General features: G+C 40.3%; 1 protein-coding gene across 1 annotated transcript in view; it reads right to left on the bottom strand.

The window, feature by feature from the left end:
* The window catches only part of TAFA2 (TAFA chemokine like family member 2), a 183,260-nt gene extending 171,773 nt beyond the window's left edge, over nucleotides 1-11,487 (bottom strand). The window contains exon 1 of the mRNA XM_082751986.1: nucleotides 11,387-11,487. The gene's annotated coding sequence lies outside the window, so the exon portion shown is untranslated. The remainder of the gene's footprint in view (nucleotides 1-11,386) is intronic.
* Nucleotides 11,488-12,478: the final 991 nt, after the last annotated feature.

Genomic DNA, 12,478 nt, shown 5'->3' with positions numbered 1-12,478 from the left:
AACTGAAAAGTAAGACAGAGAGCAGAGTCCCTGTTTTAAAATCCATTTTATATTTTGCTATACTTGATTCCTAGTATTAAAAATAACTATAATTTTATTCAGAACTAATTGCAGACCATTTAGACCTGCCAAGGAAGCCTGGTGTTGAAGGTTTGTGTGTACAATGGACTGGCAAAATAATAGCTACACTCAAAGAGTAATAGAGACTTGAAATTATTCAGAGATGGGAAGAAATTCTCCCAGATAGTGAAGAGAAGAAAAATAGGCTTACTTCAGGAATCATGACAAGTTTATTGGAAACTTAACTGGTAAATTAAAACTCTTGTAGAAAATTACTACTATAAATTATTATGCTGGTAAGCCCAGAAAAAGAGAAAAGCAAGGAGCTGTGCTCTATTATTTCACCAGTGCTAAAGTAATCCAGCATTACTATTAATCTAACTTAGAAATCCAATTTTTGTAGAAGCATGTATTTCTAAGTATACAGTTCTTAACTGTTAGTATGAAGGTAATGATCAAAGACAATTTTTCATTCAATCACAGTCAAAAAAAAAAAAAAAGCTGGAAATACATCTAATGGAAAAAAAAAAAAAAAAAAAAAAAAAAGATTTGGTTTCATTTTTCTAAGTGTTTCTTGTACAGGAACCTAAACTAAAGATTGCTTAAATTAAAAAAGGAAGGACGGGCACAATCTCTTCTTTCTCATTCTCCTCTTCTCCAATTATGGTCTTGTCTTCTTTTTTCTGACTGTTAGGCAGTATTTACAATGGTTAAAAATGAACTAGCCTGAAACAAACCAGGGTTCCATGGAAAAGTCGTAGGCAGGCACTCTTTTCTCCAACATATGGTTAGAGTTTTCTGGGAAACACAAATGAAATTACTTCAACAAACATGAAAAGAGAATAAAATAGAAATAGAACAAAAGACAGGGGTCAGGGACAGTTTCTTTCCTCCAAAATGGGAACAACTGTTCAATATCTGTAAGTGTTAGCATTACATAATTCCTCTTATAACAATGTTACGTGACACTCTGTCTACCACCATTGTTTCCAACAATCTAAAGAATATGACAAAGCAAGCAGCGTTTCTCTCACTGTCTCACTTTCTGATATCCTTCTTTAGTTAAAGCCTGTTCCTATTTGTTCTCTGGCTCCAGCCAGACCTAAAGTTCCGTAATAGAGCAACTTCACAAGAGTACTGCTGGGTAAAAACTAAATGTCTTTATCAAGACCGTTGTCACTGGAGAACCTTAGCTGCAACTGATCAAAATAAAACAGAGAAAGTATTTGCCCATTTTGCTATTTCCTTTTCTAGCGGGCTCCAATCACAGGCTTCTTATTTCATGGACAATTAAATGAGTTCAAGAATTCTCCTGAGATGAGGAGAAAGAACAGACTAAAAAGAACAAGGATTAAAAAATGAGAATTTCTACTAGAAACAATTACATTGTGGGAGCCAACATATCATTATGCAGTGAGCTCCAGCATTGGCTCTGCCTTCAAAACTAACAGCCATCTAATACCTGAAGCCCTCATGATGGGCCTGACTCATCATCCCGTGGCAAAGACCAACTAAGAAAATGGTACTTTGCCAACAAACAACAACCCCGAAGGTGGTATAACAGAAATGTACCTCTCTAAATCCTTATAATCTATCATTACTGTGATCTGAACTCCACAGCACACTGCTGAATCAGTAGTGTATTGTGTATACAGCAAAATTATGCATGTTTCTCTCTAGGTTTCTGTTGATAATGTAGACTGATACACACTAATTTTCTGAACGTCACATAGCTATTCAAATATAAGCAGTTAATAGCTTTCTTGGGATTGTTATACTTACTGTGACATAAAAGATTTTTGTAAGCAACTGGAAGTGCCAAATGTAAATAAAAAGAATATATATATATATGCAGAGGCAGTGACTTTGAAGTCACGGTATGTGGGCCAGTAATTTGAAAGACGTATTTCCAGGTCCTAATAAATGCATACCTTCTGGTCAAGACCAGAATACCTATAGAATTTAAAAGAAACAGCTTCAAATTTTGTCTCCAGGAAGGGGGCCATGAGTTACCAACAAGTGCTTGAGTTATAATGCTGACAGAAAGACACACTGAGACTGAAATATACAACTCAGAATAGCTGTGGACATAAGGATTAAACAATAATTTGTTGTTTTTTTCCAATAAAATAATAAAGTTTAGGTAGGATTTGGTACACTCAGACTTTTATCCTTTTGTTTAACTGCTGAGAAGTTCAGAGGTATACTTTTTTTTTGCTTAAAATATATGCAATATATATAAATGCAGCTTTGAATTGCCTTAATTGTTCACTGGTGAGAAATATCTCAGGTGACAGAATAAGGCCTGTCATGTTACTTTGCCAAGAAACCAGAAAAGTTTGCAACTGAACTGAAACAGTGCTGGACCAAAGCATTCCAGCTTCGAGAAAAATGAGAAAAGTGAAGCTGCCGACTGAACCACTTAACTGTGCACGTAACTATTCACTCAAAAGAGAATGGAAAGGCATCTAAAATGAACAACAGATAAGCAGTGAACTTAGAGTGTCCATATGTATAACATGTATCATATGTATATTGTACTCATTTTAACCCAGTATTTAATACGGTATTATTTACTGATAGTATTTACCGATTCAGAGACAAGAAATTCCCCCAGTAATATTTTGGATATTGTTCCCACAAAGTAACTGTGAGAACCAGGCACTAGCTCTGTCAGGCAACAAAGGAAGGCTGTTAGAGACTTACTGTTACTGCTACTTGAACACAGGGTTCAAAGCTGAAAGATGAAAACTTTAAAATGTACATTTCTACCTGCTGCCATGGCAAAATCATGGACAATGTTTCCTTCTGTTAATCATTTTCATATTTTGCTACAGTGTAGCTCTAAGCAGCAGAGGAAAAAAAAAAAAAAAAAAAAAGATTAGAATTCATGGAAAAGTTATTGGGATTGTCACAAGCTAAGCTATTAGCAGAATGCATATGCATTTACAGCATTTAGTTCGTATCCATTAACTAGATATAATTAACCACAATGACAGAAATGGGATTATATAGCCTAAACTAGTAGACATTATTGGATTTAATAAATACATTAATGTAATGTAAGCTATGAGCTACAAAGATTGAACTCACTCATCATCACTGAGTAATCTGCAATTTTTACAAAATTCTTATTAGATATCTACTTAATTTGAAAAATTATTCTAACAAATTGAATATTACCATTAATAAAAAAAGACATGGGAATAACATACCAATTCCAAAATGACTACTTCAGTGCAATATGTATGAAATATTGTTTGTGCTTGTGTTTAACCTAAGTTTTTCTCAAAATGTTCTCCTGAGCTGGAGGAAGGATATAAACTGGTTTATTTATTTTTTTATTTAGTCAAAACAAAACCAAACTACTCACCCTTCCATGTATCTATTTTCATTTTGTGTGTCACATTAAAATAGCATATGCACTAGTCATGTCTATATTATTGATGACAACATGGTGGCTATTGGACTGACATAATGGTCTTAAGGACCAAATATAAATATATTCTAATGAGATAATCCCTACAGCATAGATATGGAGGAATGCTATATAAATAATGTCACTTCTATCACAGAATTGGTTTCAAATTAATTGTTTCTCTCTAAAGCTCTAATTATCAGGAGGAATGCAGTTAGTCAGAAAAGATGAAGTTTAAAAGAGCATAATGTTTAATAGCTAATTAAATAGAAAATATATTGTATATTTGGGAATCAGAATGACTTGCAGCTAACTGTGAGATGATGGGTCATGGCATATGAAAAGAAACTTTTTGGCAGGAAAGCAATTTGGTAATACTGACTGCAGACTACATTTACTTGACATTCGGAAAGATTATATGACACCAATGCAGATGAGATGAACAATGAAGAGAAAAGGACAGGCAAGGAGACCTAGAGGCGAAAAAGTTAGGTTATGAGTGTCTGGGTGGATGAAGAGGAAGAGGAGAATACAAGTGTCATTACTGTGGATTCAGTTTTTAAAGTGGGAATGAGAACAAAATTATTGAAGAGAGTGCATTCATGCAGCTGTTGCGATAGCTGTGTCAGCACTCTTGCCACACAGGGTTTTATTTAGGATTCATATAGGTGAATAATTAGCAATTCTATAATTTGTCTTCTGATAAGAAAACATAGCCACTGTTACATACTAGTTGCTTTGGATATGCTTTAAAAAGCACACTTCATTTTATAAGAGTGTGAAGTGTGTATTTGCCAGACACCAAATATGTATTTATAACAGATGCAACAAATCAAAGCAATGCCAAAGAAATTCTGAAACATTTAGGAATAATGCTAAAAAAAAAAAAATAAAAAAAAAAAAAAATTACATCACTGCCTCAAAGCAAAAGCTCAGAAAGGCTGAGCTAAGCTCAAATTTTCTCCTAATAGATTTCCACACAAGCAGTGACCCCAACAATTACATGAAAGGATGCAAACATGATCAGAATGGGACAAGGCAGCTGCACATGACCAGCTTGGTCACAATCACATCAGGCCATGCAGGCCACACTGACCTCCACAAACATGAGAGCTAAAGCCCCATACATCTTCACATAGTCATCTAAAAGCATGAAGTGATGCACTGCAGCATGTGGGCTCAGATTTCCAGATGAAGCACATGCATCTGAAAAGAGGAAGAGAGTTGCCCACAGTTACGTTCATTTTTCTTGTTAGCTTTTGACCACAAGATTATCCATGTGGTAAAGGAAAAACTGGGGTACAATCACCAAGAATACTTCTATCAGATTATCATGTTTATAAACAGAAAATAATAAAATCATGTTGCCTTAAAGGAGAATGAATCCACATGGGAAAGAAAAAAACATTTCCTATAGCTGGAGTTCAGCCAGCGCCTGGATTCATGGCTACTTATTTCTTTGAGCATTACACAAATACCAGTGTAATGCCTTGGTTATGAAGATCTGGACACTTTGGCTGTGTGTTTGAAGTATGATCTTAATTCCAATGTAAGCGATATCCCTCATGATTTTAGACTGAACAGAAAAAAAAGCAGGATCATATAATGAGAAGTGTCAGGCAACATTAACCATATTGGCTGATAACATCATATCTGAATTTATAGCATGTTATGTTAGCATACAAATACGATCTTTCTTGTCTTGATTCCAGTAGGCTTATATACCAGAACTTATCTCACTTTATTTACTACTGTTACCAGACCTCAAGAAAAATTTACCATCTTATTTAAATCATAGCTTATTTGTTATAATATATAGATTTAAAAAAAAATAAAAATAAAATCAAAACTAAATAACCACAGGTAACACAGAGAGACTATTCTTCTCCTGCTATGGCACAGAAACAGATCCTTTTTCTGCAGTTAAGCTTTAAACATGACCTCGTTTCTTGCAGGAATACCATAGCCTGATATACTTTGTCAGAAAGTGATATTTTACTTCAGCACCATGCCAGTAACATCACATCTGAAGAATTACATGATTGTAATTGTAGTTTCTAATGCTATAATACAGGGTGGGTACTTGCAGCACCTTTCTGAGAATGACCTGCTGATATGCAGTCTCTGTTCTGAATATAACGGGATTGGATGTTTATAGAAGGTGTAGGACTGACAATCCATCGAAACAAAGCTCAAGTCTTAAATTTATACCCAGAATACAGACACAAACATAGCCGTTTCAGCAGCACCCCACCCACATGCCTTCAACATCGATCACTCTGAGCAGTTGGCAACGTTTATTCAGGCTCGCTTCAGAAAAGTCTGCAAGCACATAATTAATTTGACTAGTCCCATTGAAGCTACATGCTTGCAGCTGAAATGCCTTGCTTGATCAGAGCTCGGTTTTTGCCTTGCTGTGCACACAGCAGGTGCACATGATCATTTTTGCCAGTGGTGACTTTTGTGGCTTGGGCAGTTGTGCACTAGAATCCAAGCTAAGACTACTGACTCGTTTCAGATAAACCATGAAACAAGCTTCAGATTGTACTAACGCTCATCCATTGCTGGAAAAGATCCAAATTTCAAAGACTGCTATATACAAACAGCACAGAAGACTCTTATCTTTCCTGAGAGCTACCAAGCCATTGTGACGTATTTTGCGTGTCATGAAGTCCAACGATACACCAGCTAGCAAAGACTTAGGGTTGAGTGTAGAACTCAAAAGGCCAAATGGATATCTTACATAGGAACAAACACGAGAGAAGTCTCAAATGGAAGGGGATCTAGTGTGTGGTTTTAACCCAGTGCTCACAGATCCCTCATTTGTGTGGCCATGCATCAGGAGACACCCAGCCTGCACATCAGAGGCTTTGGGACAGGTTCCCTCATATGTGGTGTCCTTTGGTGAGGCAGAAGTCACAGGGGGAGACTGTGACCAGGAAGAGTGACCCATATAAATGTGCTCAGAGGAGCATGAAATGCAGCCTGGTGATCCAGGGGCAGCACTTTATCTTCTGCCCCATTCCATGACATGACAAGTAAGAGACAAGCAGAGAGCCACACACCACACAGCTAACCAGTTTGTGGTGAGATGGGCTGGAGGCCACCGCTCTGTCTTATCAATATGGGATGGAGAAACTGCAGTGGGGGAGCATGAGGAAAAATCTGACATGGGAGCATCACGGCAAATGTGAGAGACTTGTCAGGTCTGTGCTCCTGTCTCCAAAGGAGCTGGTGTGAGACTGTATGTTACTGAGAGATTTATTTTAAAATGCATTATATCATTCTTAAGAAAAAAAAAAAAAAAAAAAAAAAAAACAGAATGCTAGACTATTACAGTCTCGTTCTAATAAGCCAGTCAAAATATAGACTACTGCTATTGCACCTCCTTGCATTTCAAAAAGGAAATTGCTTTATCGGATCAAGCCAATGGTCCGTCTAGTCCCGTCCCTCATCTTCAATAGTGGCTGTTAATATTACAACAGAGGCAAGAAATTTTCCACACAGCAAGAGGCCAGCATGCTACCAAAAGGAAAAGTTTGGTTATTTATTTCAAAAATGTTTCGCACTAAGCAGCTCATTTCTTAATCATTTTGTTATTTATACAACCAAAGGGGTTTATTGAGCCATGCTCATGCATTTATTAGCTTGCAATGTTTGGCAATCTAAAGCACCTTTTGCAGCTTTCGTTCAGATTCATGATTTAAGCATAGATTACCAAACAACTAAGAGTCTAAAAATAAACAAAAAAAAAAACCTCTGTGTGCTTTCATCTGTGTGCTTCCCTGTACTATGGCTCTCCCCCTGGCATTGTTAGAGGGATGCTTGCAGTAGAGGAGGCTGTATGCAAGGCTGTCCTGGTGCAATGAGACCTGTGTTCAGGTTTCCTATTACAAGATCAGCAAGATGTGAAGTGGGGTTACTCGAAAATGTAAGCCATTAACATAGTTCAGATTATGAGGTTTGATGAGCTTTAAACAAGGGACAAACCCAACTTCCCAATTTTTACACATGCAATTATATACACAATTGCTTCTAAATCCATACAAAGCATTTTCTAGTGCTACATCAAGCAATAGCTACTGCTACAATGCTTTCTACAAATCAGTATTCCAACATAGCAAAACACAAGAAAAAGCTAAGAAAGCTTTTTTTAGTGACTCTTTCCCATTTTATTTGAGTATGTACTGTCCTGCCACAACTAGTACTGTGAAGCATTGTCTTTATTTTTTCTCTCTTCTTTGAAAGTGTTTTTCAAAATACACTGTATGAAAGAAGCTCTATAAAAAAAATACCTTGAACTGTTTATCTTAAAAATGTGACTCTTTTTCCAGTAGCAGTAGGAAAAAGTACATTAGGTGGCCATTATTATTTTGTCTTCTCTTTTGATAAATAACTGACTCTGTATGGTAAATAAGAATGGCTGGCAATGCTGTATAAAGAATCAAAGCACAGAAATCACTACCTTTCCAAGTTGTACCCAGAGCAAAAGGCAACAGCTCTGTAGCTGTCACCAGGAAAACAAATGACATTATTGTTGATGTTTCCACATTCATTCCTATGCCTGATGAGTTTTATATATCCGACTTAGTTATGAGGAATGTTTTGAAGTATATACTGATTGCTCACAAAACTGAATAACTGGGCCAAATTCCCTGCTGAAACAGCTCCAACGCTGCGCTTCTGTATTTAAAAACTATTTCAAATCCATTTACAATTGATTCTGTGAAGCTCAGTACAGTATGTAAATGTTTTCTCACCCTAAAAAAAAAGTAAGAGAAATCCTTTTTTAAGGGCACACTTAAATTCAGTGATCTAAAGATAATGGAGCAAATCTCCAGCTGCTTTAAAATGTCAGAGCTTCAACTACTTCAATGGAGCAAGGGAAATCCACATCAGTTGAGGACGCCCCTCTTAACACATAAAAATTGTCATGAATGGGGACAGGTCAGTGTTGAGCTCTGCTGACACAAGAGGACCCTTCTGTTATATTCATCCAAACCCAACTTTCATCTCAATCCCTTTAAAATTCAGCATTTCAAAACAAAAATGGAAAATGCATTTTCAAATGAAAAGCACTTGCTACCTGAATTATCTGGAGCTGTACTAAAAAATCAATGGGAGAAAGACAACAAACATGTCATTTGAATGAGATATTTAAATACAGACTGTAAATATAAGACTGAACATTAATTAATTAGATTTGTGGAGTCTTCACTTGCTGTAGCCTTTGTATCATCATGCAGTCTTTGTTTACTTTCATTTATTTTCTTTGTTTGATGACGTTTGACTAATAAATACATTGATGAATTGCTTCAGCAAATGCCATCCATATATCACAAAAATAGAATGTACTCAGTGTTTCTGGCACAGTGAGGCTAAAGGATTTGTTGTTGTTTGAACTTTCAGTACATGACAAAGGGAATACTACTGCTGTGCTGGATAAACTTTCTGATTTTTGTTTTAATTTTCAGTGAACAAACAGCTGCAGAATAATGTGACTTAATGAAACATTTCTAATAAAATACTGCAGAAGTTAAAACAGGGACATAGAACTGCCTGCTCACTGATAGTTGTACTATTCAGAACAATTTTTCAAGATGGTGATCACCTTTTTGTGTAGATGTACAGTATTAGGTAATGTGATTTTTCTGCCTTCCAAAGTCAGTGATTTCCTTTAACATGATAACTATTTAGCATTTTTCTATTACTTATTTATAGTAAGTAAAACATATGATTTAATTAATGCAATATATTGCTAATACACTATTTATGCCTCACACAGGTTGGCAAACAGTAATACAGCCTGCAATAAATTTGAGTGCAAAGATGCTCAGATCTAAAAAATTCTATAGTATGTTTTGCTCATCAGAAACACATAGCCTGCATTTGTAAAGAGGTCCTTTATCAAGCCTGTCATCACCTGTGATGAAATTACGGAACTTCTTGGCTGCTGCATGTTTTTCTGCTGTCACAATTCAGTGTAAAGTATTATTTGCTTTATGTAAATCTAGACGGGGTTCAATGAATCATCACTTTGCAAGTTGCCAGTAAAGCAATCGCCAATACCCATCTGTAGACACATCCACTTACTTCCGCACAGAACTAGTTATTCATGTATTCCCCACCAGAATTCTCAAGTGCATCACAAGCACCTACATGAGATCTCTCTGCTCATAGGAAGAGAAGGAGGAAAAGGTTACTTGGTCTCATATCTGGTATGATAAAAGACACTGCCACATTAGACGTCATTCTCTGATTAAAACCGTCTGACAGGAATCAAGATTTTATCTCAAAGTCACCCACTACCAGTAGCATATCTAAAATTAATACCACATTTTTGAAAGCCCCCTTCTGTTCAGACAACATGTGGAAACACTGAATAGTAATCCTGATCTGCAATTAACTAATTGAGCCAAGCTTTCCACTAAAATTGTGGTACTTGTATAGTTTATAACAGTAGCAGTAGTGTAGTTTGGGGAATCAGGACTTTATGAAACCAAAAAACACATAGCTTTCAATATTGCCTCAGCAGTATCAGCTCCCCAAAATAATTTTTTCATAATGAAATTTATATGAATTACTTTACTACTTTTAATTACGCACAAAATAAATTAGAGACATCAATATGAAATGACTGTGCAATTACTGAGAAAAAGTGTAAGAGATGTAACCCTTGCAACCCCTGATAAAAATGCCTTAGTATGCTCTTTCCCAACTTCAGCTCAGCTATATTCACAGTACCATTGAACTGCTCATTTTTAGTGTGTACCTTATGCTACAGAAAATAATCTTAATTTATCAATTTGACATCACTTAGGTCAGCCCATAAAGCAGCTTTGAAGTGTTAAACATATAGCAGGCTGAATGCTAATGTCTGAAGCCACTTGGTAAGACAGAGAAACCAGATAACAATTATCATTCAGTCAATAGTCATTTAAATGTATCCAGTGCTGCGAGAAGACCCTAAGACCCCGAATGCTTTATGGGGCTTCCAGGGATAGGGGCTGAGTATGTTTATTATTCAAATTGGCTGTTCTTCAAGAGTCAAAGCCCGGTTCCTTAAATACAGAGCTGGAGCCTGCTAGGGGGGAGAGTGGTGGCAGTGAAGTGCTTCATGCCTTAAAAAAATACTGACAATCTCCGAGCAAAAGCTGGAAAGAGACAACTGTAAGTACACATACAATTTCAAGTGCTTCAAGCAATGATTTTAACTCCTGGTAAGAATGAACCACACAGCAGGGACATGAATGGCAACTCCTAACCAGGCAGTGCAAGCTATTGCTCTTTATCCTTTGTCCAGATAACGGGGTGTCCGATCCTACAGTTCAAGGGAACAAAGCGGGTTATTTTAAAACTCACTCTTGCAAAGCTATAAATGGCAGGGAGCAAGGGAAGAGCCTTTCCACTGCAGAATACCGAACCTGTGGTGTATTTAGGAGGCAAATGAGTTCCCTGAAATGGAAAGAAAGCCACGCAGAGGGGCTGCATGCCCTACACACCACAAGTTGGGGAGCGCTACACACGGAAAGGGAGTCAAGACCCATCTCTTGATCGCTCTTGTTTTAAAGGATTCTCAAGGCGACTCCACGCTCTTTTTTTTTTTTTAACCCCTGTCTGGAGCCGTCCGACAAAGATTCCGGTCTCTGAAACCCCAAGTCCCCGGGGGCGCAGCGAGTGAGCGCTCAACCTTCCCTCACGAGCAGCGGGGCTGACAGACCCCTGGCTCCCCCAGCCCCCGCGGGTGAGGTACTGCGCCCGAATAAGAAGACCCCAAACGATGAGGGAAAAAAAAATAAAAATAAAATAATAATAAAAAAAAAAATCAAACGCGGTGGGAGGGCGGCAGCTGACCCCCTCAGCCGGCCTCCCGCAACTTTTGGGCCCCACGGTTGTCGGCTCACCTACCTGCAGCCCCGCTCCGAGCTGGCAGCACCCCGCGAGCGGCCGCCTCCCGGCGAGGGGGAGCCCCGGCCTCACCGCCCCGGCATCGCCGGCGCCCGGGGGCATGGAGCGGCGCCGCGCCCGCCTCGGCTCCCCTTGGCTCGGCTCTGCACGGCACGGCACGGCACGGAGGGGAAAGGCAGGCAGGCAGGCGGCCGTCGGTGCCCGGCTGTCCCCCGGCTGTCGGGGAACGGAGCGGGAATCCGGCTGGGAGGATGCGGGAGGGAGGGTGAAGTGCGTGGGGAGGGAGGGGAGACTCGAAGTGGCTCGGAGTATTTAAAAAAAAATAATAATAAAATAATAATAAAAACACGGAGAGGAGGAGGAGAAGTAGGGGCTGGCTGTGGGGCGAGGAAGTCCTGCAGCCTGGTGCGGCTCCGGCCCCTCCGCCAGCTGCGTGCGGTCCCGATTCAGCCCCGGCGGCGGAGGACGGGAGGAAAACCCGCGGCGTCCTGCAGCAATCCCTCCGTTGCCGCGGCTCTGATTGGCCTGCCTTCCCCACACGGCTCGCCTTCCCCTCCTGCTGCCTCCTTCTCCCTCTTGGGAAAAGTAATTGGAGAGCCGGAGCTTCACCTTCAGCACCAGCAGCAGCAGCAGCAGCTCCGCGCAGGGGCCGCCCAGCCGGGGGGCGGAGGGGGAGCCCGCCCTGCTCCTGCTCCTGCTCCTGCTCCTACTCCTGCTCCTTCCCCTTCTCCTTTCTCCGCTCGTCGGCCCCCTGCTGAGCCCGCTTAGAGAGGGTCTGGCCGGGGAGCGGGGCTCCGGCCGCCTGCCGCCCGCCCCCACGGCTCGGCTGGGCTCGGCACGGCTCTCCCTCCCCTCCCGTGCCCACCCTTCCCTTGCCGGGCAGCGGGCGGGGGGCTGCCAAGTTTCGGCACACACACACGTGGGAGGCGGCGGGGAGAAAAGGGGCACCCTCGCACCTCCCCCGGGACCGCCGCGATGGGGACACGGGGACGGGACGGGCAGGGGGACCCCCGACGGCTCCCCCGGGGCGCGGGGCAGAGGTCGCGGCGGCTGGGGCAGGGGCAGGGTAGGGGCAGGAGGGACGCGGCGGCG

The sequence above is a fragment of the Aythya marila genome (genome assembly GCF_965140915.1).
Source record: "Aythya marila genome assembly, chromosome: 1".
In the NCBI taxonomy this organism is placed as follows: domain Eukaryota; kingdom Metazoa; phylum Chordata; class Aves; order Anseriformes; family Anatidae; genus Aythya; species Aythya marila.
The sequence above is the reverse complement of the archived record's forward strand: the minus strand, read 5'-3'. Positions and strand labels throughout refer to the sequence as shown.